This window comes from Sus scrofa, chromosome 12 (assembly GCF_054392235.1).
Source record: "Sus scrofa isolate SSC_HxYL_T2T_F1_AM1 chromosome 12, Sscrofa_HxYL_maternal_Yorkshire_Landrace_v2.0, whole genome shotgun sequence".
Taxonomy (NCBI): Eukaryota; Metazoa; Chordata; class Mammalia; order Artiodactyla; family Suidae; genus Sus; species Sus scrofa.
Window position 1 is genome coordinate 47,744,856 of NC_139394.1, and position 26,393 is coordinate 47,771,248.

Here is a 26,393-nt window from a genome sequence, read left to right on the forward strand (position 1 = left end):
GAAAACCCACAGGGGAGAATGGTGCCCAGGGACAACTTCTGCTCCCATGGGGACCAAGCCCTTGTTGGGGCCTCACGGCCCAACAAAACCCCGAGTCCCAGATCTGAGTGCCCGGGTGAACTTACTTATTGAACAAAAAAGGGATTCAAACAGGCCAACTAGTCTACCCCTTGCTCCTGAAGTGGAGCCAACGGTCTTGGTTTTCAAATGAGAACGTGGACTTTGGAGGCAAACTGTTGGGGATTATGAAAACAGAACTTAAATTGCTTCCACATCTGGAAACCAAACCCAGCAGCCAGCCCCAAGAATTCCAGGCATGTCAGCCCAGAGAGGCTGCAGGTCCCGGGAGGTGTTTCCTGTGAGCTGAGTGCCCTGCATCCACCTACCGGAATCCGTACCCAAGATCCGTCTACAATGAGAGGCCGGGTGCAGCCACACCTGAGAGGAAGAAAAGAAGGGGGCGGGGGGGACACTCGGGCACGCGTACTTCACGGCCAGCATTTACTCTGAGCTTTGCCTAAAATTCCCAAGAGTAAATGTGTCTCCTGACAGATGAGGCTCCGTGTCTAGACATTTTCATCCCCTTTGACCAGAACTGATGCTGCGGTTGTGCCCTCTGCGCCCCTTTGTCATCACACAGAGAGTTGGAGCCATGGGAACCTGAGTCAGGAACCCCAGCTTCCATCACCTCCTCTCAATTCTGAGAAGATTTTCCAAGCGCCTGCGGGGAAGCCCTGGTCCCCGCCGGCCACTGTCACTTTGGCTCTCCAGGAAAATCACAGGCCAGGGGGAGGGCAATGAAATTGTCAAAAGCGAATTCACAGGCTGCAAGCAGAAAGGGGGGCGCACCAAGGGCGCTCCCCACTCTCCGAACAGGCAGCTATTCTGGGCTACAAATTATAGCTTTGAAAGATGTGGCTGTTTGAAGTGAGGGCTTAATTACTCACACAGCTGAGAGCCTGTGGGGCTTGTCTTGGGGGCTCTGTTTTCCCATCGAGATAAGGAGTCGAAGGGGAGACTTGGGAAGGGAGAGCCGGGCCAGCTCTCTGCCCCGAGGCTCCAGCAGGAGGGTCAGGCTGCGCCCCTTCAGTGGGGTACCCTCAAACGAGGTGACCCGCCCCTCCCAGGAGGGCGTACCTCAGTCTAAAGCCGGGCTGGGTACCCACCGCATCCCTTCTCTGCCACAGAAGCCCAGGTGACTCTCCTCCACCCAAGCCCACGGTGCCCCCTGCTAGCCACCCCACCCCCAATCAGGCCCTCTGTTTTTATAAACTTTTGGCACCTCCTATCAGCCCAGAGTCCCTGAAGCCACCCCTGGCAAGCTCAGTCCAAGTGTCCCTCTTTGTCCGCAGCCTGTGCCAGGTCCTGCTCCCCAAGTGGCAGTTCCAGGGGTGCAGCCCCACATTGGGGCCCACAGAGCACACTGCAGGGCAGGCTGAGCAGCTCAGGGTCCTTCCCAGGCCCTCCAGAGTGGGGACAGGTGAGAACCAGCCATAAGCCATAGCTTGAGGCTCAGAGGCAGGAAGCTCCAGGGAGCCCCTTAAAGAGACTGCGGGCTCCCCACTAGCCACAGAACGAGGTCTTAACTCCTCAGACTGGCCAGCAGTCTTGGCCTTGAGACCAGTGCTGCTGCTCCCCCACCCCTTGAGCCCCAAGCTCCTGTCCAGCTTCATCCCCCCCCACACACACCTTGGCACGTGCTGCTCCTTACGCCTGAAACACAATTCCTCCCTGGGCCACAGACGCCTGTTCCTAAAAAGGCCAGTCACTGTATCTGGGAGGCCAGTCCCCTGCCTCCGGGTACCCCCATCACCCCCAGCCCAGAACTGAGCTTCTAGAGCCCTGCCGCCATCTCCGGACGCTGGCCCCGCAGAGAGCCCTGCCTCTGCTCTGCGACTCTCCCTGTGACACTGGGTAGACACTGGGTAGAGGCTCAGCCAGACTGGGCCCCCTGGCCCCCCCCGCCCCGCCCCCCACCTCCCCTTATGTATCAGTTTAGGGAGAGAAGAATTAGCCGGCAGGATGCTTCTCCATCCCAGCCTTGGCAGCGAACCCACAGGTCCCCCGCTCCAATCTCCAGCCAGAAGCTGGGTAACAGCCCTACCCCCTCGGGTCCCAGAGGGGCCGCTGTGCCAGGTGATACAGTCTCCTTTAAGCGACGTGCTGCCCACCTCGGCCCTTTCCTCTTAGAGCAGGTTCAATGCATTTCACCCCTGGGTACACGCCAAGGACTGCGGGCCACCCCCAGACCTCATCAAGGAGGGGGCTCGTGAAGCCCCCACACTCCACACAAAACAAGGAAGTCGGCCACTGGCCTCTGGCAGGATCTCAGGGGGAGGGGAGGCAGGGACCTCGGACAGGGAGGGGGCCTCCGACGAAGACCAGGCTTAAGGCCGCTGCCGGCTCTGAGAGTCTCCCTCCAGCCGGCAGCCCTCTTTGAGCCCAGTTCGGGGTGGCCCACTGCTCCCCCAGCCCTGCTCCTCCCTTCGGGACCCTGGTCAGCCTCACCCTCTGCGGGGCCGCCCAGCTCCCAAGGGCAGCCCTTACTCAAGCGCTGTTCCCTACCCCCCATCTGCACAGCGCCCAGCTAAAGAAACTCAAGGTGGTCTGGGAAGTCCCGCTGTGGTGCAGTGGAAACGAATCCAACGAAGATCCATGAGGACTCGGGTTCGATCCCCGGCCTCGCTCAGGGGGTTAAGGATCTGGCGTTGCCGTGAGCTGTGGTGTATAGGTCGCAGACACGGCTGGGATCCCACATTGCTGTGGCTGTGGTGTAGGCCAGCGGCTGCAGCTCTGAGTCAACCTCTAGCCTGGGAACCTCCATATGCCGCGGGTATAGCCCTAAAAGGCAAAAAACACAAAAAACAGAAAACAAAAAAACCAAACTCACGAGTCAGTCTTAAACATTCGGGGAAGACCAGAAAAGACTACATCTATTAAGCACCCAGCATGGGCCAGGTGTTCCTGTGCCTCAGCCACTGTTCAGATGAGAAAAAGGGCTCAGAGAGGTTCCGGAGCTTGTAAACGGTCACAGAGCGAGCAGGACTAGCATCTGATCAAGGTCGAATTTCAGCGCAGGAAAGGCTGAAAATTCCTGCTGATGGCCGGGTCCCACACTCAGCGTGGAGCGGCCTCTCAGACTGAGCCCCGCACCCGGAGGCCACGGGAACAGCAATTAGCTGGGCTGGTGGCACCACAACTTTTGACTTGAGCTAAAGGCTGCAGAATACTAGACTGCTGACCTCTGTCAGCTGAGGCTGCTGGGGCCTGTGCCACCCAGGCCTCAGGGTGTGCCCCCTCCCCTTTCCCACCACAGGCGCTTCAAAGAGGCTACATGTGGGAAGACTTTACAGAAAGGGAGAGGAGAGAGATTTGGAGGAAAATTGCTAAAGAGAAACACATGTGAAAAGGAAAACTCAAGCAGAGCTGGGGGACGAGGAGGGAAGGCGGAAAAGACATTCGAGGATTATAAACTGAGTCAAGAAGCCAGGGTCTGAAGGCCAGCCTCCCTCTGCCACCTCGGGAAGGCCTAGGGCCCCCTCCCCACCTTCGTTTCCCCCTTCAACCCAGGTAGGAGGGAGCAGTGTGACCAGGCCGCCAGCAAGGGAGAAAGAGGGAAAGGTACCCGGCACACAATCCTGATGACTGTGGAGCCATGACCCCCCTTGGGTAAAGGAATGAGCCGAGGCTCAGAGAGGTTGCTCTACTTTCCAAAGGTCACACAGCTTCTGAGCCGTAAAGCTGGAACCCGAGCCCAGGTCTGCCCAATGTCCATGCTCAGTCCCCTAAATCACATCAGAGCGTGCCCTCCCCAATCCTCCCCGCCACTGCCAGGTAGCTCTGCTTCCTTCCTCGAAGAACCTGGGTAAGTTATGTAAGTTCTCCAGAGGTTACCTACTTTCTGTGTTCATTAAATCCAAGATGCCTTTGCTTTTAAGATGCACTGTGATCTCAAGCGCACCGAGAAACAGCACTGTCACATTCGAATACAGCAGCGAATGTATGACACACAGCAACCTGAGATGTTCAAATGCGGGGGAAGCGTGTGTCTACAGTGTTTTAGGGGGGCGCAGGGATTCAGCCCGTCCCTTTAACTGAGTGTGAGCACACTGAAGGGGAGGGGACGGCTCCACACACGCACATGTATGCATATGTGCGCACACACACACACACACACCTGCTGCTGTGAGATCCTCCTTTGCTAATAACTCACACCCTTGCAGATAATTGCACAACAGTGTGCCAGCCAGACTTGCCTGGTCAACAAGAACCCTCATTTCGAGAGGGGGCCAATCAACTCAAGGTTGCTCAACACTGTTGGCCACAGGCTGTTCGAACCCCCACCCACCTGACCAGCCGGGCCCGGCCAGCTTTGCCTTGGTGGAGCTGCGGCCAAGCCAGGTAGCTTTGCTCCCTGGAAAATGACCAAGGGCAGTCATCTGACGTGGCCTGGTGGCTGCCAGCCCACACCTTTCCACCTGGCCCCTCTCCAGATCTCTGGGGGCCTGCAGCCAGCCAGAGCCGAAGTGCTTCAGTAAGGCAGGGACAGCCCTGCTCCGAGCTGGCTTTTCCGGCCGGGTACAGGTAGGCAGCAGGCCCAGGCTGGAGGTGAAGGGTGGGAGCAGGGGGCAGAGCGCAGCCCCCCTGCCCTGGGCAGACAGGCCACAGCCTGGCAGAGCCGGCAGCCTCTGGGAGGAAGGACCGGGTGTAGCCCGACTCCTCGCCCCATGCAGACAGCCATCACCTGGGAAGATGCTTTGCATCATTCACGGGCTGTCTCTGCGGCAGGCACCAGCCACTTCACCCAGCCCCACAGAGCCTGCATCTGCAAAGGCCAAGTTGTTTTGTTTAAAGACCCAGAAGCTAAGGAACTGGAAACGTGCTCCTCCTGCAAAGGTCCTGCAGGTAGTGCTACCTTCCTGTACGGGGGCTGATACCCTCCCTGCAAGAAATCCCGTCATCAGTCACCAGAATCAAGCTGGCAGTAGCGTGCAGGAACTAAAAATAGCAGCTCGCTCACAGGCCAAGCATTGTCTTAAGTGTTTTTCATATATTTACATATTAGATCCACATGACTTCATGAGAGAGGTACTGGCATCTTTCTCTTTGCCGCAGCTGAGAAAATTGAGGCACAGCGAGGTTGAATCATTTGCCTGAGATTTCACGAAGAGCAACTGGTAGAGCCCGGATTCTGAACCTGGACTGTCTGACTCTGGAGCCCAGGCTCCTGGGGACTCTACCACCTGGCCTCGAGCTACCTAACTGGCCATCAGGTACCAACCAATTAAGTGTCAGGACCCAATCTGGGTATGTCAGGTCACAGTGGCTCATTTCACCTGCGTCATCACTCTACAAGGTGGATACTATTATCACCCCCATCCTCCAGCCGGGGAAACAGAGGCCCAGAAAGGTGAGCCAGCTGGCCCCGAGCCCCACCACCAGCAAGCAGCAGAGCCAGGATCTAGACCCACGTGCCTTCTGGCTCCCAAACTTTTTGCGTCTACTTTAAGAAACCAGGCATTGGGTGGCTGAGCATGAGAGGAAAGCACCTGTCTGGTTTTTTGATTTTTGTCTTTTTAGGGCCGCACCCATGGCTGTAGCTACCAGCCTACACACCACAGCCACAGCAACGTGGGATCTGAGCCGCATCTGTGACCTACACCACAGCTCACGGTAACACCAGATCCTTAACCCACCGAGCGAAGCCAGGGATTGAACCTGCATCCTCGTGGATACTGGTCGGATTGGTTACTGCTGAGCCACACAGGGAACTCCAGGGCACCTGTCTTTTGAGGCGAATATTTCTCCCAGGAAAAGAGGTGAACAGGAAGGAGAAACTTGCTCCTACCCTCTTTCCTATCCTGAGACGGAAGTCTGGAGCCAAGAGGAGACCCCGCTGAGCTCTCTCATCTCCAATCCAGTGTAGACAGCAGACAGCACCAGCTACTTGCCCCTTTTTATGGTAATTAGGCCTGCAGAGCTCGGGAGGGTGGGGGTGACAGATGACTCAGGCGTGAGAGAGCTCCCACCCACTCTCCCCCACTCCAGTTCTGTTCAGGCCTTCCTCTTTTTGATAATAGTAACTGCTATGGAGTTTTGTTTTCATTTGGTCATGTTTACATGACTGGGAAAGAACCCACTTGTCTGGGAAGACGAAGCAGGCGGAATCAATTAAAAACATGCCCAATAGTCAGGCAACTTCCCGTTTCGCGAAGGAAGTTCGGAAGGTGGGTTAGAAATGTTGGTATTACTTGTATCACCCACCAGTCGGAGCTGGGCCAAGGTCACCCAGGCTCCATGGCTCTGGACCACTGTGCTGCCTCCGACAGACAGATAGACAGACACACACTTCCTCCGGGCCCTCAGCAAGATGGAGATTAGCCCAAAGCTGCTGCGCAGGTGTATGAGTGCCTCTGCCGGGCTCCTAAGGAGACCTGGGCACAGGTGTGTGCTGCCACCTGCCCGGGGGCACGGGGCGTGAGGAGAGGGGGCACCCAGGGGCTACAGGAGGTCAGGGAGCCCAAGGAGCCCAAGGAGGAGGTGAGGAAGCAGAGCCTTGGGAGGCTGCTGCCGGCTGCTGGCTACTTTGCAGGTCTTGAGCGCTGCACCTGCCAAACCCCCAGAAGTACTGGCCCGTGGGTGGTGGGGGTGTCGACGGAGACAGAGCCCTCTCTGCTTCGCTCTACAGACATCATCCGGGCGCTTCTGGCTGGCATCGACTTGTGGGGTGGCAACAACACAGTCTGGCAAGAACTGTTTCCACATTCACACAGGCAGCTTCATCTGACCGGAGCCGGGCTGAGGGCAGGACGGCCCACGCAGGGAGGGCCACACGCAGACACCTCTCCCCGAGAATGGCCTTTCTGCCCAAGCCCCTCCACGGCAGCGGTCTGGAGAGGACAGGGCTCGGAAATGCATGCCGGGCCCCGGGGATTTCTAGCCTCAACTGGACTGCTGCTCCCCTCCTGCCGTCTTGGGCTGTCCTGGCATTGTCCGGTGTCCCCGCCCCAGGCTTGCTCGCCAATGTCAGTAGCCTCCCTGCAGGACCCTGGACACAACACAGCGGCTCGCCCAGCACCCCCAGGACCTCCTGCCTCTCTCACGCTGCAGGTTTTACCTGTTTGCCTGCTCTGCGCTGTCATGTGAGCGCCGTGAACGGGGCCTGCGGTCAGCCGGGTTCACTGCCGTGTCACCAGTGCCCTAGCACAGCATCTAAGATGAATCAGAGGCTCAAATAGTGCCGAACGAATGAACTGCCTGTGCTGGGCAACTGCTGGGCGAGCAGAGATCGGGGAGGATCTGTGCCTGGGAAGCCACCTGAGGGAGGAGGCCGTGTCCCACAGCCAGCAGAGATGGTCACACCATGTCCAGAAGGACGCTGGGTGGATCTGCCCAATCAACATGCCTGTCCTGTGCCCGGCTGGCCGTGGACCGGGACTACTGTTAATCCAGGTGCAAGACTGGGCAGCAGAAACACCCGATTGGTCCCCCTCATTCAAGAGCTGGTGACTCGATGCCATCAATGCCCAGTTGCTGAGTCAAGACCCAGAGGAAAACAGAACCCAACTTCAGCGATCTTGCCTGCCTGGCAAAGCCAAGGCACTGTGCCCAACACCAGGCAGCACAGAGACCAGATAAAGATGCTTCCTTTTCATTAGCACAACCTTGTAAACCAACTAAACTTCAATAAAACTTTTTTTTTTTTTTTTAAATGCTTCCTGGGAGTTCCCAACACGGCTCAGTGGAAACAAATCTAACTAGCATCCATGAGGACGAAGGTTTGATCCCTGGCCTTGCTCAGTGGGTTAAGGATCCGGCGTTGCCGTGAGCTGTGGTGTAGGTCACAGACGCGGCTTGGATCCCGCGTTGCTGTGGCTGTGATGCAGGCCGGCGGCTACAGCTCCGATTCAACCCCTAGCCTGGGAACTTCCATATGCAGCAGGTGCAGCCCTAAAAAAATAAAAATTAAAAAAAAATTTTTTAATGCTTCCTTTCCAAAATGCAATGAGCTCTGCTCCAGGGGGACAGGGCACCTGGCAAGAGGGCAGGCTCCCTCTGCCCAGGCTGTCCCTCTCCTGCCCAAGGCCCTGAGCCCCTGAGGTGCCTGCCGCCCAGGAACTGCTCGCCTGCTCTTTTATTGGGAGCCTCCTCCACCTGCTCCACCTGTACCTCCTCCCTATTCACACCTCGAATGTAAAAAGTAGAGTGAAACTGTGAAGCCCCTTAGAGCACGATCAGCTGTGAAACATCCCCTGGCATAAGAGGCCACCACAGAGGAGGGACTGCGGCCCTAAGAGAGGAAGTTTCCAGCCACCTCCGTGAGAGGTGGGGAGGCTGCTGGAGCTGAGTGTTGCGAGGGCCCCAGGTGAACAGCTGAAGAGAAAGCCTTGGGTGCAGGGGTACCTGGTCCCACCAGGAGGGGAGGAGAGTAGGGGCCGGGAGAATATCCATCAGCAAGTTCTCAGGTTGCAGCCTAGAACCTTCCCAGTGCAGGCTGTTCCAGGCACCCTGATTTCTCCTCCTTCCTGCCCTCGCCAGACTGAAAGTCCCTTCCGCGGACAGGCTCCAGGCAATCTCTCTTACTGGTCTTTCTTGGGGCAAAGGTCACGCCTCCTGCCTGCTCACCTGGCCGGACTAGCCCTGTCCCTGCCCTTAGGCTCAGTCTTATCTCCCTCCTGCCTTAGTCGTTCACCCTACGTCTCCACCAAAGCCAGGATCTCCAAAATTACAAAGCTGTTCCCCAGTAGGCATTTGTCCAAGTTGTGCAGCCTGCTACTCAAGAATCCCACAGGGGACAGGGACACACGGACAGACGTGTGCGCGCGCACACACACACCCCTATGTGAAGTCACACTCAGACCACCCAGATCAACTTTTGCCAGAGGGCTGGGGGGGTGGGGGAGGGGGAGAGAGCAATTTGACCCAGGTTATCAGGCTCCCAAAGGCCTTCAAACACCTTGAGGGGCGGGAAGTGTCTGCATATTATAGCCCCTGGGCACATAATCAAAATTTCATGAATGCCAGCCCAGCAGGGTAAGGCTTGGACCAGTCTGTCTAAGCCAGTGCCCGGTGGGTGGCAAGACACCAAGGTCAATGACAGTGACTCAAGGACTCCCACCAGGCTGGGTTAGATGGTTCCAGGGAGGGAGAGAGACAGACAGAAACCCCTGCTGCAGAGACGCACACACCTGTACCCACCCCCCGCCGGCCACAATCACCTAACCGCATTTCACCAGGGAAAGGACCTGAGGATGCCCCTTCCCAGAGCCCCTGCGATTAGCACTCACCTCCCCCGAGGGAAGACAAGGTTTGATGGATCACCAGGAACCAGCCCAGGGGGCTGCCGCCCAAGTCCTAACCGCTGAGTGCAGGAACCCAGCTCTCTCCCACTCCTTGGAGGAGGAGGGCCTATAAGCCCACTAACACAGGCATGTCCCTCAAGGCTGAATGATGTGTCCCCTCCAGCCAGCTGTGGGAGAGCCCGGCTAGGGAGAAGGAGAAATGTGAGAGGGGCACGCTGGAGGGTGCTCAGGGATGAAAAGAAATAAAGTCCAGGGCTGGGTAGGGTTCCCACAGCACAGACACGGTTCTCCGGAGGCTGCTCCGCCAAGACTCAGAGAGGCTCTCCCGCAGAGAAGTGGCTGTGACAACAGCAACTACTACCGGGGCGACCTGCCGGCTCTTGGGGCCCAGAGAGCTGAGAGCTGGCAGCCCGCGCACACCTCCAGCCTCGCCAGCCTCTCGGCTGAGAAGCAGCAGGGCCCTGTCCCCAAACTAGGCTGGCCCTCCTCCTTGCCCGTAGAGGTCCTCGGAGACGAAGGCAGCCCGGGAACAGGGTCGCGGCAGCCTCCTAGAGGTACGGAAAAACTTCGCCCATGCACAGCCTTCTTCGGCAGCCCGCGGGGCCAACGGCAGGGAGCTGGGGCAACACTGGTCCCAGAGGGGCAGGCGCGCTGGGAGCGAAGGTGGGTTGTCCCAAGGGAGGCAACCGGGCAAACAAGCCTCCTTCCCAGGCCACTAGGTTCCCCCTAAAAGCACTTTCTGAAACGGCGCCTAAGAGAGAAACGGCCAGCTCCAGCCGAGACCGCGGCTAGGGCTGCCCACTCTAGCACCTGGGCGCTGGGAGAGGGCTGGAGGCGGCGGCTAGGGTGGCAGCTTCTCTTCCGTGGCCCAGCGAGCCCGGGTGCAAGTAATCCGACCTTTCTGGCCAGGGCCGAGAGGGCGGACCCTCCTGGGGCGGGAGCCGGCGTCCGGGCTGCGGGCGAAGTTCCGCGCTCTGACAACTTAAACGGTCCCGGGGCCGCGGGCCGGGCCAGGTGCGCGTCGCCGGAATCCCCGAGCCCAAGTCCCCCGGCCCCCGCTTACCTGGTCCCCGGAAGCCGGCGGGGTGCGCATCCCCAATCCGGCCGCGGGTTGGTGCGCTGCACAAGGGCGAGGAGCCGGCGGGCGCGGGTCGGAGGGCGCAAGAACAGTCCCGTCCGACTCGCTGCTCCTAGCGCGGTTCGGGACCAGTTGAAGGCGCCGCCCCGCCCCTACCGGCTCCCGTTGCCGGGAGACCCGCGTGGGCCGAAGGGCTCTTTGTATCAAAGCTGCGGTGACATCACGAGGCGCCCGGGCTCGGGGTTCGAAGGGGCGGGGCCTTGCGCCGGGGGCGGGGCCAGAGGAGGAAGAAGAGCGGCCTGGGAACCGGAGCCGCAGGGGGCGGGGCCAGGTAGCCCCGCCCCCTAAGGTAGGGGCAGGTGGCTGGGGCGGAGCCGACCAATGGCCACAAGGCCGCGGGGCGGGCCCAGGCAACTCCCTCCTGTCCCCGCCTTCCCTGGGCCCAGGGGTCGCCTCCGGAGGTGGAGCTCGCCGGGCCCTCCCGAGCCCGCGCCGCACCGTTACTGCGGACGGGGTTTGGGCGGCCCGCGCCGTGGCATTACTGGAGACGGAGTTTGTAAGTTCGCGCGCCTCTTTGGCGGGCGTTGTGGCCGCCGCTGCCCATTCCAGGCTACTCCCAATTCGCTGTCACCGCTTCCTGGTTCCCACTTGCGGACACGAGCAACGCCCCCACATACACACCCTCCCTCCCCCACCGATACCACCACCAGCCTGGGTCCGGTGACTCCTGAGTGGCTTCTCACCCTAAATCCTACCCACAACTTGGACTTTTCGTGTAAAGTTAAAAGCTGTCGTTATAATCAGTACAAGAATACAAAGAATAAAGTGGCAACAATAACTAAAAAACAAAACCAAAAGAAAAGGACCTTTCTGGTGGATGCTAGTAAACAATTTAAGTTAAAAATGTGGGCGTTCCTATTGTAGTGCAAAGGGAAACGAATCCAACTAGTATCCATGAGGATGCAGGTTTGATCCCTGGCCTTGCTCAGTGGGTAGAGGGTCCCGGGATGCGGTGGACTGTGGTGCACTTCATGTCACAGTCGTGACTCGGATTCCGAGTTGCTGTGGCTGTGGTGTAGGCTCCTAGCCTGGGGAACTTCTATATGCCTTGGGTGTGGCCCCAAAAAGCAAAAAAAAAAAAGGGGGGCGGGGGCCTCTAACTCTTCACTATGCTCTGGACCAAAAGAAGGCAAACTGTAAACCAATGAATTTTGCAAGTGTGGTTTCCCTTTGACTTGATGCAGCATTGTGAAACTGGGGGAGGATGGGAAGGAGATTTAATTTCCTAATTGTCTGGTTCAGGCCCATATGAAGCCACCTTTGTCATCCCTGAGTCCTCACCAACAAGGTGGCACTTGGGTATGGGCAGGGCCTGACCACAGCTGGATGGTCCAGCACCAATACAAACACACACACACACAGCTTTTCACACCCTGGTCTCTGGCTCTTTGCTCTCAACTTCCTTCTCCCCAATGTCTCCCTTGCAAATTAAATTCCCAGCTGTCTTTCTGTTTACCAGGGCCTGTCTCTGAGGCACAGCATCCCCTTGAGGCTTCCAGACCCACTGGGGACTCTCCAAAAGGGACAGCATTAGCGAGATGGAGGCCTCCTGACAAGGGCTGCACACAAGACAGGCTGGGGCCATGTGGGTGAGGTGGAAACCCCAGCCCTGCTTATGCCCTGCAGTTCAAAGACTTAGGGGCAGCCGCCACAGACTGTGTCTCACCCTAGTTTATGTCCCCCCCCCCCCCACAGTCCCTAACACACAGGAGCACTGCAGTGTATCAGAGCCCTGGCTTTGGAATCAGGTAGACCTGGGTTTGAATCCTATTTGCCAGCTGTGAGTCTTAGAACAAGTTATATAATGTCTCGGACTCAATGGCTTCATCTGTAGAATGGGAATGATACCCTCTACTTCAGGGTCGCTGTGCGCCCTAGCCCGGGGGTTCACTTGATCCTAGGCACTCATCAAAGGTGTGGTGCGTGAGTGAGCCCGCGCACCCGGGTCTGCTCTCTGTCTTCCAGCTCCACCCTGAGACCGTAGCTCAGCTGCCTCCAGGCTGAATCCAGGGGTTCTATCTTGGTTTCCCCTTCTCCCTTCCAAGTCTCATGTTGCCCCCAAACAGAAAGCGGGTCACATGACTTGGTCACCCAGAACTGGGGAAAAGATTCTTGGCCTCTCTGGGGCCTGGCTTTCTTCCAGTGAAGTCAGTGGAGAAAGTCAGACCTGTCCAGACCCCTCCCTGCCCCCACCAAGGCTAGGCTCATGGACCCTCTCCAGAGATCTAGGGAGGGGTCGCGCTAGTGGGCCCTCTTTATTTCTCCCCACAAATTACTGGGCTGGGGAGCATCTCCAGGTATTTGTTCTGAAAAGCAGCATGACAGGAGAGTCACAGGAAGCCTGCCAGTTCTACAACCTGCCACGGATAAGTCATCCAGTGTTTCGCAGCCTCAGTTTCCACCCCTATAAAACAGAAACGAGACCTGTCCTCTTCCAGTTGTGAGGTTTCAGTGCCATGATAAAGTGTCTCGTACCATCCTCCTGTGCTGTGGGCCTAGTTACTGCTGGCGGCACGAACGAGCCCCAGTCTGACCCAGTAATGAGGGACCCATGAAATACTTAGAACAGCACCACATAGCAGGTGCTCAGTAAACAGTAGCCATTATCAATGGCCATGTGGCAAGAGGTTGGGAGGAACTGGGATGAGGATTAAAACCTCAAGAAGGTTGCGAATTCTCAGGAGGACTCAGAACACTGACTTTCTGGAGAGGCCCTGCCATTTTCCGCAGTGTTCAGGGATGCAGTGACAGTTTCGGGGCGCGGGGATGATGGGTTCTGAACTGGAATGTGGGGACTAAGGGCTCCAGCCCAAACCAGCGTTCCTGGAGGACTAGGTTGTCCTCTGTTCAAATGAGGCCTGGGAGAGAGTTATCAGGCGGTGTCGTTCTGCCTCTGATCAGCCCTGCCTGTGAGGCTGGGACAGGATGGGTCGGCTCTTGAGTCAGCTACCCTGGTCCCTCAGCATAGCTGTGTTTTAGATGTCAGGGACGCTAACCATTTTAAGCTAGGAAGACTCTCTGGGTAAGTATCTACTCTTCCCTTTCAGAGTTCCCTGGTGGCTCAGTGGGTTAAGGATCTGGCATTGTCGCTGCTGTGGCGTGGGTTTGATCCCTGGCCCCAGAACTTCTGTAGGCAGTGGACATGCCCAATAAAGAAAGAAAGAAAGAAAGAAAGAAAGAAAGAAAGAAAGAAAGAAAGAAAGAAAGAAAGAAAGAAAGAAACTCTCTCCCATGTTATGGACGGGAAGACAGAAGCTCAGAGAAAGCTGGGAATTTGTCCAGAGCCACACAGCAAGATATCAGATGAGCGGAGACTAAAACTCGGTCTCCTGACTGCCAGCACGGGGCCCTCTCCTTCCTACTGATGGGGTCAGACAGACACAGGGTGGGGGTGGCAGGGAAGTGGCTCCCTCCCAGGGCTTGCCCCGTGCTGGGAAGCTGGGAGTCTCCCAAGGGGTCTGACGTGTCTTTTCAGGAGAAAGACCAGCCTCACTAAAAACAGAAACCTTCTCCCAGGGACTGTACCCCTGGAGTAATTTTTGGACGGCAAGTCACCCTGATGAATTCTTTTTATGTCATGAAACGGATTCTGCCATTGTCGAGAGGAGAATATGCCCATGAGGCCAAATGCCAAAGCCAGAGAGAAGCAGATAGGATGTTGACAAGCAGCAGTTAACAATCCCCCAGAAACTGCTGGGGGCGGAAAACGCATGATCACCTGAGCGATCCAGGTGACGGAAGGGGTGAGGGAATTCTCTCTGCACCACAGCCGCCGCCTGTACCCACGTTCCTTCCGCTGTCACCATGCGGGAGTTCGCTCAGCATCAGAGGGTGTAAAGAGGCAACATTTTGTCCATGTTCGGGGCCCCCTGGAAGGACTGGCTAAACCTAGAGGGCATCACATGGCATCATTATCACAGGACAGAGCTCTCTGGACTCACCCACTGTTGACATTAGCCAAACCGTGAATGCCAGTCAACATCTGTCAAATGAACAAACAGAAAACAGCAACACAAATAACACCGGAAGTGGGGGGACAGGGAGACGCACCAGGTCCAGTGGTTCTCAAACTGAGTTCCTTGGAACCTTTAGGGGTTCTACGGGGATCCTGGGTTCTATAGGTTGTGCCCTAGATAAGCAATAAGAATCGCTCCACTTCTCTCTGCTTTCCGCGGTGGGAAATGGCTTCTCTCCTCACAGTTGGTGGCAGAGCCAGGATCAGAGCCCGGCCTCGTGACCCTCTGGCAAGGGTTCTCCAAGACGAATGTCTGTCATCAACCAGGACTGCCAACTTCGGTCAAACCTGACCACATCTTGGACATTGTTTCTGCCCAAACACAGTATCACCAGCCACTGCTCTTTTTTTTTTTTTTTTGTCTTTTTGCTATTTCTTGGGCCGCTCCCGCGGCATATGGAGGTTCCCGGGCTAGGGGTTGAATTGGAGCTGTAGCCACCGGCGTACACCAGAGCCACAGCAACGCAGGATCCGAGCCGCGTCTGCAACCTACACAACAGCTCACGGCAACGCCGGATCGTTAACCCACTGAGCAAGGGCAGGGACTGAACCCGCAGCCTCATGGTTCCTAGTCGGATTCGTTAACCACTGCGCCATGACAGGAACTCCCAGCCACTGCTCTTTATGTGGAAAAACCCTCCACTTAGCTGGCTCAGATTTTGCCACCAACACTCGTCTTTTCCAACCTCCTCTTTAGTTTTTAACCTTATTTTTTTCTTTTTAGGGCAGCACCCGTGGCAGAGGGAAGTCCCTGGATTGGGGTCGAACTGGACCTGCAGCTGCTGGCCTACACCACAGCCACAGGAACACCAGAGCCAAGCCACGTCTGTGACCTACACCAGCTCATGGCAACGCAGGATCCTTAACCCACTGAGTGAGGCCAGGGATCGAACCCACATCCTCATGGACACTATGTCGGGTTCTTAACCTGCTAAGTCATACGGGGAACTCCTTCAACCTCCTCTGTAGAGGTCCTGGACTCTGAAGTCAGAAAGCACCAGCCCCAACTGTTAAAAGCTCAGCCTTCCATCCCAGGGAACCGATTCAACCTTTGATGACTTAAGCAGTAGCTTTGCAAAGGGAAAGAGGTACTCAGGAGGCAGGCGGAATGCAGGGACGGCAGCGGCCTCTCGACCCCGCAGGAAAGGCATTCCCAATCTCCCCATTTGGAAAAACAGAAGCCCAGGAGCAGACCTTGGACCCAGTGTGCACCTGGAAACATGAGCCCCTTCCACTGGCAAACACCCCAGTGCGGGTAGCTGTCCTTTGGCCAGGATGCCCTAGGCAGCTGCCCTGCGGACGGGGTTCCTGCGTAATGTCTGGCTGGACGCCGTGCAGACAGGGCGGGACCGGGTCTTACTGCCTCTGGACCCCAGCTGAGTGCTCAGAAAGGCCAAGCTCTATTTTTGTCCACCTGTGCGCACGTAAATAATGGGTTTTCTTACTCACACAAACCCAGTACGAGGGGAAAATGGTGAGAGAATCTGCGTTTCCTCTGACTCACCCAGTCATCTAAGAGGAGGAGGAAGTGGTGGTGGGTGAGGCAGGAATCGAACAAGGTCCTCTCTGACTTGGACTGCACGAGTGCGAGGAGGAAAGACTCCCCCTTCCTCTCTGTAACCTCAGGTGACTGCCCACCCCGAGAGCATCAGCATCTCTCCTGTTTCAAATGCCTCCCCGACCCTCCCCACCTCGTCCCAGACCTGGCAGCCCTCGGCTCTGATTTCTAGGCGTGACAATAAAGCCGAAGTTCCAAATCTGCGCTGCACCCCAGACACTTGGGGAACTTAAATAAAACCAAGGCCCAGGTCATACTGGAGGGTAACTGAATCCAAATGGCTGGGGTGGGCACCAGGTCTTAGCCGCTATTAGTTTTGTCTTTTCAGGGCAGCACAGGTGGCACATGGAGGTTCCCAGGCTAGGGGTCCAATCGGAGCTGTAGCCGCTGGCCTACACCAGAGCCACAGCCACAGCCACACAGGACCCGAACCGCATCTGCGACCTACACCACAGCTCACGGCAACGCCAGATCCTTAACCCACTGAGTAAGGCCAGGGATCGAACCCACAATCTCATGGTTCCTCGTCGGATTCGTTAACCACTGAGCCATGACAGGAACGCCTGTTTTTTAAAGAGCCTCAGGTGACTGCAATGCAGCACAGTGTGGGAACTACTCTGCCAAAGGCTTGCTGGCTATAGCGGGAGCTGGAGCGATCACAGGTGAAGGCATCGCTGGCTCATTCATTCATTCCGTCGCTCGGTCACGCACATTGAATGAGGCTCGTCCCCGTGCCAGGTGCTGGAGATACAGCTGTAATCAGCCGGCTCCGTTCTGTGGCTCTTGCTGTCTCGTGGGGGACATCAGACAACGAAGAGAGAAATGAATGAGGGGTGTACATGACATGTGCTGTGAAGGAAACCGAAGCGGGACAGAGAGACTTTGGGGGCAAGGGGCTATTTTCACTCTGGATTTAGCCACCATTTTTGCTTCAGCAAACAGCAGCTGAGCCCCTGTCTGCTGTCCTGGACTTCATCCTGCTCTCAGGCTAAAACAGCTTTCCCTTAAAATCCTCAAGGTCCTGCCTCCCGCCCCTCACAAGGCACCCTGCTTACCTCTCTCCCTTAAGCTATTTCCTTCTTTTGTCGTTGTTGTTGTTTTGCTTTGTTTTTTAGGGCTGCATCTGAGGCGTAGGGAAGTTCCTGGGCTGGGGGTCAAACTGGAGCCACAGCTGCCGGCCTTTGCTGCAGCCACGGCAACACAGGATCCAAGCCGCATCTGGCACCTACACTCCGGCTCATGGCAAAGCCGGATCCTTAACCCACTGAGCAAGGGCAGGAATCAAACCCACATCCTCATAGACACTATGTCAGATTCTCAACCTGCTGAGCCACACTGGAAATGCCTATTTCTTTTTCTTTCTTTTTCTTCCTCCCTCCCTCCCTCCCTCCTTCCTTCCTGTCTTCTTGTCTTTCTTTCACTGTGCCCATGGCGTGTAGAAGTTCCCAGGGCAGGGATCGAACCCTCGCCACAGCAGGGAACTCCCATGAAGCTATTTCTTTAGGTGGGGCCCAGCCTCCTCTGCGTGCAATGCTCTCCGCTCCTTCCCCTTTGTCTGCACTGATGTTGGACTCAGGGCCTGTGCGAGGCCAATGACCCATCGAGGACCTGGATTCGAGGCCTGGCTCTGCCCCTTATAGGCAAAGGGCAAGTCACTTTACCTGGCTGAGCGTCAGTTTCCTCTCCATCAAATGGAGAGAGTTTAGCTAACTGTGTAAGGCTGGGCTGTGCATTCAAAGGATGTCAGGGACTTTTGGAAAGTGTTGGGCAAATATGAGAACGCTTCAGAAATTAGTATCATCTGGAGTTCCCGTCGTGGTGCAGTGGTTAACGAATCCGACTAGGAACCATGAGGTTGCGGGTTCGGTCCCTGCCCTTGCTCAGTGGGTTAACGATCTGGCGTTGCCGTGAGCTGTGGTGTAGGTTGCAGACGCGGCTTGGATCCCGCGTTGCTGTGGCTCTGGCATAGGCCAGTGGCTACAGCTCCGATTAGACCCCTAGCCTGAGAACCTCCATATGCCGCAGGAGCAGCCCAAGAAATAGCAACAACAACAAAAAGACAAAAGACAAAAAAAAAAAAAAAAAAAAAAAAAAAAAGAAATTAGTATCATCTAGGCCTACAGAGACATGAAATCACAGCACACCAAAGGGATCTCACCTTACGAACTGGAAAACTGCCCCGGAGAGAAGAAATGACTCACCTAGAGGCACAGAGCCTCCTGCCCTTGAGGCTGCGGTGACAGCCTGCCTGCCCCGCCGGCCAGGTGAGAGTGGAGCGTTGGTGTGGACCTGGCCACTGCCTCCTGCCCCAGAGCCAAGCCTATGGAGATGCATTCTGGCATCTCCTGGGGTGCCCCTGGATGAGAGAAGCAGGGTGGCGCCAGGGCTCTGAGGCGAGAGGGAGGGACAAAACATCTGTTGCTTCCAAAAATGTGTTTTCTGGGCGTTCCTCATGTGGCTTAGGGGGTTAAGAACCCGACTAGTATCCATAAGGATTTGGTTTGATTCCGGGCCTCACTCAGTGGGTTAAGGATCTGGCATTGCCCTGAGCTGTGGTGCAGATCACAGATGCGGCTCAGATCCCGCATTGCTGTGGCTGTGGTGTAGGCCGGCAGCCGTAGATCCAGTTGGACCCCTAGCCATATGCCGCAGGTGCAGCTCTAAAAAGACAACAAAAATGTGTTTTGGGAGTTCCCATCGCGGCGCAGTGGTTAACGAATCCGACTAGGAACCATGAGGTTTCGGGTTCGGTCCCTGCCCTTGCTCAGTGGGTTAATGATCCGGCGTTGCCGTGAGCTGTGGTGTAGGTCGCAGACGCGGCTTGGATCCTGCATTGCTGTGGCTCTGGCGTAGGCTGGTGGCTACAGCTCTGATTCGACCCCTAGCCTGGGAACCTCCATATGTCGCGGGAAGGGCAAAAAGACCAAAAAAAAAAAAAAGTGTTTTGCAGAGCCCCCATCCCACTCTGAAAGCGAAAAAGGACTTTGTGGTCAAATCGACAGCAAAACTCTCCCCAGTCCCTCAGAAATGTCACAGAGCACATTGGCCGGAGAGAAGCCTATCAGTTTTGTTTTAACCCAGGGTTTCTTAAGACCATCCAGCTTTGGACAGGACCCCTTCTCTGTCATTTCCCCTTCTCTTGAACTATAAAAGGACTTGGTGTTGTAAGGAACACACTTGGGAAAACAATGGCACCAGACTCCCAACACACACACACACACAATAACAAGATGTCATTAGCTTCATTTTAAAGATCTGAATAGCAAACACCTATGAAGCACTTATTACACACGAGGCTCTCTTCCAAGTGCTTCACATGATGTTAACTCATTTAATTTTTACAACAACCCTATTGGGCAGGTATTATCCCTATTTATTTATTTATTTTTTTTTGGTATTTTTAGGGACTCACCTGCACCACATGGAAGATCCCAGGCTAGGGGTCAAATCAGAGCTGCAGCTGCTGGCCTACACCACAGCCACGGCAACACAGGATCTGAGCCGCGTTTGTGACCTATACTACAGCTCATGGCAATGCCGGATCCCTAATCCACTGATCGAGGCCAGGGATCGAACCCGCAACCTCATGGTTCCTAGTCAGATTCGTTTCTGCTGCTCATTTTACGGATGAGGAAACTGAGGCACAAAGGGATTACTCATGGATATAAAGCCAAGAGGTGGAGAGCCAGGATTCAGAACCAGGCAGCTGACCCGAGAGACTGTGCAGCTAAAAGAGGGAGGCTCTGAAGTGTAAGATAACTTCCTGAAAGCAACCACAGTGGAACGGAGACCACGCATTCATTCATTCATTCACTAGTTCATTTATTCAAACATTTGCTGAGCAGAAACCACAGGCCAGCCACCTGGAAATACAAGGAGACGCAGAGTCCAGGGCTCTCTGATGCAGCGCTGGACACCTAGGGCTCCAGGTGAAGGGGAGGCCCTTCCAGGCATCAGCATGTGTGCACACGCGTGTGTGCTGGGTGTGTGAGTCACCAGAGAGGCCCCACACTGGAGAAGCTGCAGTCCAAACGCTGCCTCAGCTGCCCTGAGGCTGGGACCTCTGGCGACAGTGTCTGTTTGCAGTGGCTCAGGGAGGGCTATGGGGGTCTTACTGGCTCTTTTCACTCCAAGCCTAGGCTCCTTCCTCGGCCCCACAGCTTGGCACCCAGGATGCCCTCTCTGCTGGGTCACCCCCAACCCTCCCAGAGCTGTTTTATTTCATTTTATTTTGCTTTTTAGGGCAAAATAGAACCCACATCTTTGAGTTCCCGTTGCGGCACAGTGGTTAACGAATCTGACTAGGAACTATGAGGTTGCAGGTTCGATCCCTGGCCTCGCTCAGTGGGTTAAGGATCCAGCGTTGCCGTGAGCTGTGGTGTAGGTCGCAATGTGGCTTGGATCCTGAGTTGCTGTGGCTCTGGTATAAGCAGGCGGCTACAGCTTTGATTAGACCCCTAGCCTGGGAACCTCCATATGCCAAGAGTGTGGCCATAAAAAGCCAAAAAAAAGCCACAAAAACAAAAACAGAACCCACATCTTCATGGATACTAGTCAGATTTGTTTCCACTGTGCCACAAAGGGAGCTCCTCCAGAGCTGTTCTGGAGGCCCACTGCCTGGCCTCAGCTGCACTTGGCAGAGTGGGCCCTGGACGCCCCCTGAGCCCCCCGATCACGGTCGCAGCCCCCCCTCACGTGCTGTTAGCCCTCCCTGCACCCCTGTTCCCAGCGGGCAACTAGGACCTGCATGACCATGGACCCAGGGCGACCGGTCCTTCATCTCAGGAATTCAGCCGCTCCTGGGAGGAAAATAACTCGTAGACAAGGCTGGGACTGGATGAAGACAATCTGACATCTTTTCTCGGGTTAGAAGGACACATCCCGAAGGCTTGCGATCCACTTTGAAAGCCCAGTCCCCTGCAATTGTCTGCTAAATTATCTTAGTAATCCTGGAATGCAAAAACACCCGAACCACAACAAACAAGCCGCCCCCTAAATGACAGAAGGGGTGTTGTGGGCTCTGCTCTATGACAGGGCAGTGAGCGGGGCTGGGGAGACAGCGGGCCCCTAGGGGGGTAGTGGTGTCCGGAGGGCCCGGGGCCAAGGCTCATTGGACCCGCCCAGGATGGGCCAGGCCGCCCCTGAATAAACAGGCGGGCTGGGCTCCCTCTCGGGCACCCCCACCTCCACTGCGGCTTCCCTTCCAGGGCTGGGCTGGGCAAAGGCAAACCGAAAGCCCTGGCCCCGGGACACTGAGCCGGTGTTCCTCCCACTTAGGGGGAAACCACAAGCCGGCGGGGCTCCGCAGCCTCAGCCCGGAGGACTGAAGGGGCGCCTGTGTCAAGTGGTCCCTGGAGAGGCCCAGCCCAGGGGAGGCTGGCGCACGGAGGGAGGGGCGCCGCCCGGTGCCCTGGCAAAGAAACCTTTCTTCCAGGCTGGGCCGCCTGCCGTCTCCCTAGACCACAGGGCCACATTCACAGCCGGCCAGCCGGGAGGTGCTCTAGTGCCCGGCCGGCCAGGTTCAAGTACAAGCTCTGCTTCCCGTAGCTGACATTCAAGTTGCTTCCTGCCCGTCTTCGAGCACAACATTTTCATGAACCGATCAGCACACAACTGTTTTATGTGTGTGTTGAAAGATATGTCATTTAATACACATTGTTGATTCTTTAACATTTGTTTTTGGCTGTGCTCACGGTATACAAATGTTCCCAGGCCAGGGATCAAACCTGAGCCTCAGCAGAGACCTAACCCTAACCCTAACCCTAACCCTTCCCAGACTGAACGCACTCGGAGGAACATGTGACCCCAGACCTCAACCCAGCGCCCGGCCTATTGCGAGCACCACTGGGTGAGCTAACGAGAGAACATATCTGCTGGCACCGCGTGGGGTGCCACGAGCATAACTCCGCGTACCCCTGACACTCAGGACAATCCTGAGAGGTAATAAGACGAAACGTGAGCACTTCCCAGGGCCTTCCTCTGTTCTGTTCTAGCAGCTCTCCTCATATCAGCCCACTGGATCCTTCATAGTCCTACCAGGTGGACGTGCACGCAATGCAATTTAGACTTCTAGGGCCCTCCCGTGTTCAGGAGGGGCCCTGCCAGTGGGCTTGCATGGTCACGGGCTTTGTAAAATTGGCAAAAGGACCACACACTGTAAGAGCTTCAGGCCCCACAACATCTGGATGCACCCGAGCATACGTGCTACTCTTCCCATTTCACAGATGACAAAACCGAGGCTCAAAATGATTACATAACCTGCCCAAGGATGTTCAGAGCCAGGATTTGGATGCAGGCCCTTCTACTCTGCTGCAGGCCCCCTGAGTCGAGGGAAAGGAGCTCTGGACCTTGTGACACCTGTCTGCCCGGGAGCAGCTTGAAACTGTGGGTTCTGAGCAGAGGGAGGGCAGGAGGGAGGGAAGGAGGGAAGGAGAAGCTCTGATCAGAAGGGTTCCGAGGCCGGAGCGCGGAGCCCCAGCCCTTGGCAGCAGAATCCTGGTTAATGAGACCGTCTCCTTCTCCACCCACCCCCTTGTGACCCAAATCTACTGTTTGCCTTTTCAACTCCTGAAAGCACTGAAAGCAAACTGCCAGGAGCCAGCCCAGCTCACCCCAAATAAACCTGCTCTCCGTCCCCTTCCCCTTCCTGGGCCCCTCCATCAGCGCAGCAGGGCCCAGCCAGTCTCTAATACCAGGCTAAGGCAAACAAGAGCTGGCACAGTCTGCCCTCGAGGGCAGCCCTCCCCTGGCCCTTTTGCAAAAGGCCGGTTTCAGCTGCCTGGGCATTCAGTTACCTTCATTAGAATGGGCCCTGAGAGCTGGCCGGGCACTGACCGCTCAGGGCAGATTCTATCACAGCAGGGATGAAAGGAGAGAAAAAGAGCAGTAATGGAGCTGCCTCTCCCCAGGCCACGAGGCGGGGGGGGGGGGGGGGGGGGGGAGAAAGGGGGGGGGTGCAGGGGGACCAGCCAGGCCCAGGGCCAGGCCCTCCAAGGGCTTGAATGACCTCCCTGAGCTCCTGAGTCCTCAGAGGCAGGGAGAGGCCCGGAGCTCAGAGAGGTACGACGGAGCCATTTGGGAAGGCGAGCGTCGGCTGATGCTGGACCAGATCTCCTGGTTCCACCAGCTCCACCCAGATAAGGATTAAGCCCGAGAAAGACCGGAGGTGGCAGGGGACGCGGGCAGGAGAGCTGATGCTTGAAAACATTCTCTTAGACCAAAAGGCAGACGTTTTAAGTGCAATGGCTTCGAGAAACTGCAAAGACACTTTGAGCATAAGGGGGCATTGCCAAAACCAAAACGGAGCTTTCGAGACTGAGGGTGGCAGTGTCCCCAGCAGCCTCTGTCCCACGAGGGACTTTGGGGCCACGGTGGCTCTGTATGGCCACCTGATTTCCAGAGACTCTGCCTTCTCGGCTAATGGGATTGGGACTCTATCCTAACCCAGAGTGTGCGAGTGAGCGGCTGGAGGGGTCTGGGGTCTTTCCTCGTCAATCTGTCATCCGCCGGCAGAGCTGCATTGGCCGACGGGGGTGGGAGAGCTGCAGAGACCCAGGCAGGGGGTATGCGGGACAAGGGTCGAAGCCCCAAGCAATTTTGCTACTTAGTGGCTGTGTGACTTTAGGACAGTCTCTTAACCTCTCTCAGCGCAATTTTCTCAGCGTATAAAATGGGCATAATGACAGTGAATATGTCTACAGAGCTCACTATGTGCCCGATACCAACCTCAGGCCTCCGTGCTAACCCGCTGCATCCTCACCGAACTCCAGGAGGGGGGAGGCATCGCTCCCTCCACCTGCGGGAGGAACAAAGCCACCAGCAGGTGAGAAAACGTGAAGAGGCAGGTGAGGGAGTTCCCACTGTAGTTCAGTGGGTTACAAACCCAACTAGTATCCATGAGGATGGGAGTTCAATCCCTGGCCTCACTCAGGGGATTGGGGATCCGGCGTTGCCATGAGCTGTGGTATAGGTCACAGATGTGGCTCAGATCCTGCACTGCTGTGGCTGTGGCATAGGCTGGCAGCTGTAGCTCCGATTCGACGCCTAGCCTGGGAACCTCCATATGCTGCAGGTGTTGCCCCCCAAAAAAAAGGCCAAAAAAGAACTGGCAGATGTGGGATTCGATCCCATGGCTCCTGGGCCCCAGGTGCACATGCTCATCCGAGACGGGCCCCAGCTTCTGGCCCCTTGCCCTGGGACCCACTGCTGTCAGGTGTGCCACCTAAGTGATGCTTTCAATGCACGGAGATTCATCGGGGCCTGGACTCTGATGCAGGAAAGGAGGGGAGAGGCCCCACAGGATGGGGAGGGTCCACCCAAGGATGCCCGGCTTTGGCCAGGTGGGCGTGCTAAGGATGCAGCTCCCCGGGACCAGCCCAGCTTCTGAGTCGGACACTGGGGCACTGGGATCTGCATTTCACGTTGAAACACTGGCGGAGGGGTGAGGTCTCCGGAGCGCTGGCTGCCGCGATCACAGGCGGCAGGGGAAAGACCTCAGAGCCCAGAGGCAGGAGAACCAGGTTCCAGCCCGGCCGGCTCCCCCGGGGAAGCCTGGGCGCTGTGGGCTCTGTCTCGCCATCTGTGGGATGAGTGTCGTCCCCGACAGGCTCCGTGGGCTCTGCGCCCTGAGAGGCTGTGATTCTGAGCCTGCGGGGCCCTGGCTGAGAAGATCCAACCTCGCCCGCCCCTCGCCTGTTTCTCTGCTCTCAGGAACGAGGCTGCAGAGCTAATGTTTCCTTTTGAATCTAGGCTCCCAGAGAGCGGAATAAAAATAAAATAACTATGACAGTGACAGCTGCTCTATGGTGAGTGGGCCCACGCGGTGGGAAGAGTGCCACCCACCGTGGCCAGCGTGGCCAACTGCTGCGGCTGGATGAGCCCAGGAGGGCTGGAGAGTCCCCCAGGCTGACAGCGCAGGTCTCCTCAAAGCCACCAAACACGTGGGGTGGCAATGAGCCCATGTGTCTGGCAGAGGAGGAGAAGGGTACATGCTGGTGGCCCCTGACCCCGGAGGCTCCAGGTACACTCGCGGGGGTCTGAGGCTGGTGTTCCTGACACTCCCGAGGCCATGCCACGTGACTCTGAGCCCAACTCACTCCGATCCGGTGCCCACACCTGCCAGGCTCAGCTTGCGGCTCTGTGCCCTTCAGCGCACTCAAGCCACACGCTCCCTGAAGCGGGGGAAACTGCTGTGCCCCGTTTACAGATAAGGGAACTGAGACCTGAGAAGCTGCAGGGTCCCAGTGAGGCGGCACCGCTGACAAGCTGCCAGGCCGGGCGCAGACCCCACCCGCCTGGAGTCCCTCGCTCCCCACGCTCCCCACGAGGCAGAGCAGCCTCCCAGTGGGTGCTCCTTGCACAAAGGGATGAGGCCCCTGTCACAATGTGCTCACGCCTCCAGCTTCGCTGGCTCTCGCTTTCTTGGCTTCAGGGATGGTTTGCGGGAGTCCTGAGCCAACAGCCAGCCACGAGCAGAGACAAGAGCCCAGCTGAGGCTGTGGTTCGAGGACCAAGATGTGGAAGCAGAGACTCAATGCCCTGACGCCAACTTGGAATTGGTGCCGAGGAACTAAGCAGACTTTGGGTCAGGCTTTGCAATCAGCCGGCTCTGGGGCCTTGGGACAGTGCCTTGCCCCCCAGTGCCTCGCTGGGGCAGTTTCGATTTCCAAGCCAACCATCCTGACACGCGAATGCTCACCCTCACACCCACCGGCCAGGGCCGCCTGAACCTTAGGCCCTCCCTGAACCAAGTCCTACTTACAAACACAATCGGAAAACAGCTCGTGGGTCCAGTGATAAGACTGGGGGCGGTGACACCCAAATTTCCCTGCACATTAAAATCACCTGAGGAGGGGGAGTTCCCTGGTGGTGCAGTGGGTTAAGGATTCAGCTTTGTCACTGCTGTGGCTCTGGTCACAGCTCTGGGTGGTTCCACCCCTGGCCGGGGAACTTCCGCATGCCGCGGGTGCAGCCAGAGAACAAAAACAAAAACAAACAAAAATCACCTGAGGAGCATGTAAAACTCTCCAGGTCAAACTTCAGGCCAGTGAAATTCGGACCTGGGCGTGGGACCCAGGCATTAAAGTTCCCTGGGTGGTTCTCAAGGCAGCCAAGCTCGAGACCCACTGACCTGCAGGGCGAGCATCTCAGACTTCAAGGAGTGTGTGAATGCCAGCCAGCCGGGGTCTTGTGAAAAGGCGGATTCTGATGTAGCAGCTCGGGGTTCTGCCTCAGAGTCTGCAGTTCGGGTTTTTTTTTTTTTTTTTTTTTTTGGTCTTTTTAGGGCTGCACCCATGGCATGTGGAAGCTCCCAGGCTCGGGGTTGAATCAGAGCTGCAGCTGCCGGCCTACACCACAGCCACAGCAATGCAGGATCTGAGC

General features: G+C 56.7%; 1 protein-coding gene across 5 annotated transcripts in view; it reads right to left on the reverse strand.

The window, feature by feature from the left end:
• RAB11FIP4 (RAB11 family interacting protein 4) overlaps window positions 1–26,393 on the reverse strand; it is a 108,432-nt gene that overhangs the window by 27,432 nt on the left and 54,607 nt on the right. The window contains exon 1 of one of the 5 annotated variants that reach the window (XM_084985279.1): window positions 10,366–10,514. The exons of the other annotated variants lie outside the window; for them this stretch is intronic. The gene's annotated coding sequence lies outside the window, so the exon portion shown is untranslated. Of the gene's footprint in view, window positions 1–10,365; window positions 10,515–26,393 lie in introns of those variants that run through there. 5 annotated transcript variants of the gene reach the window in all.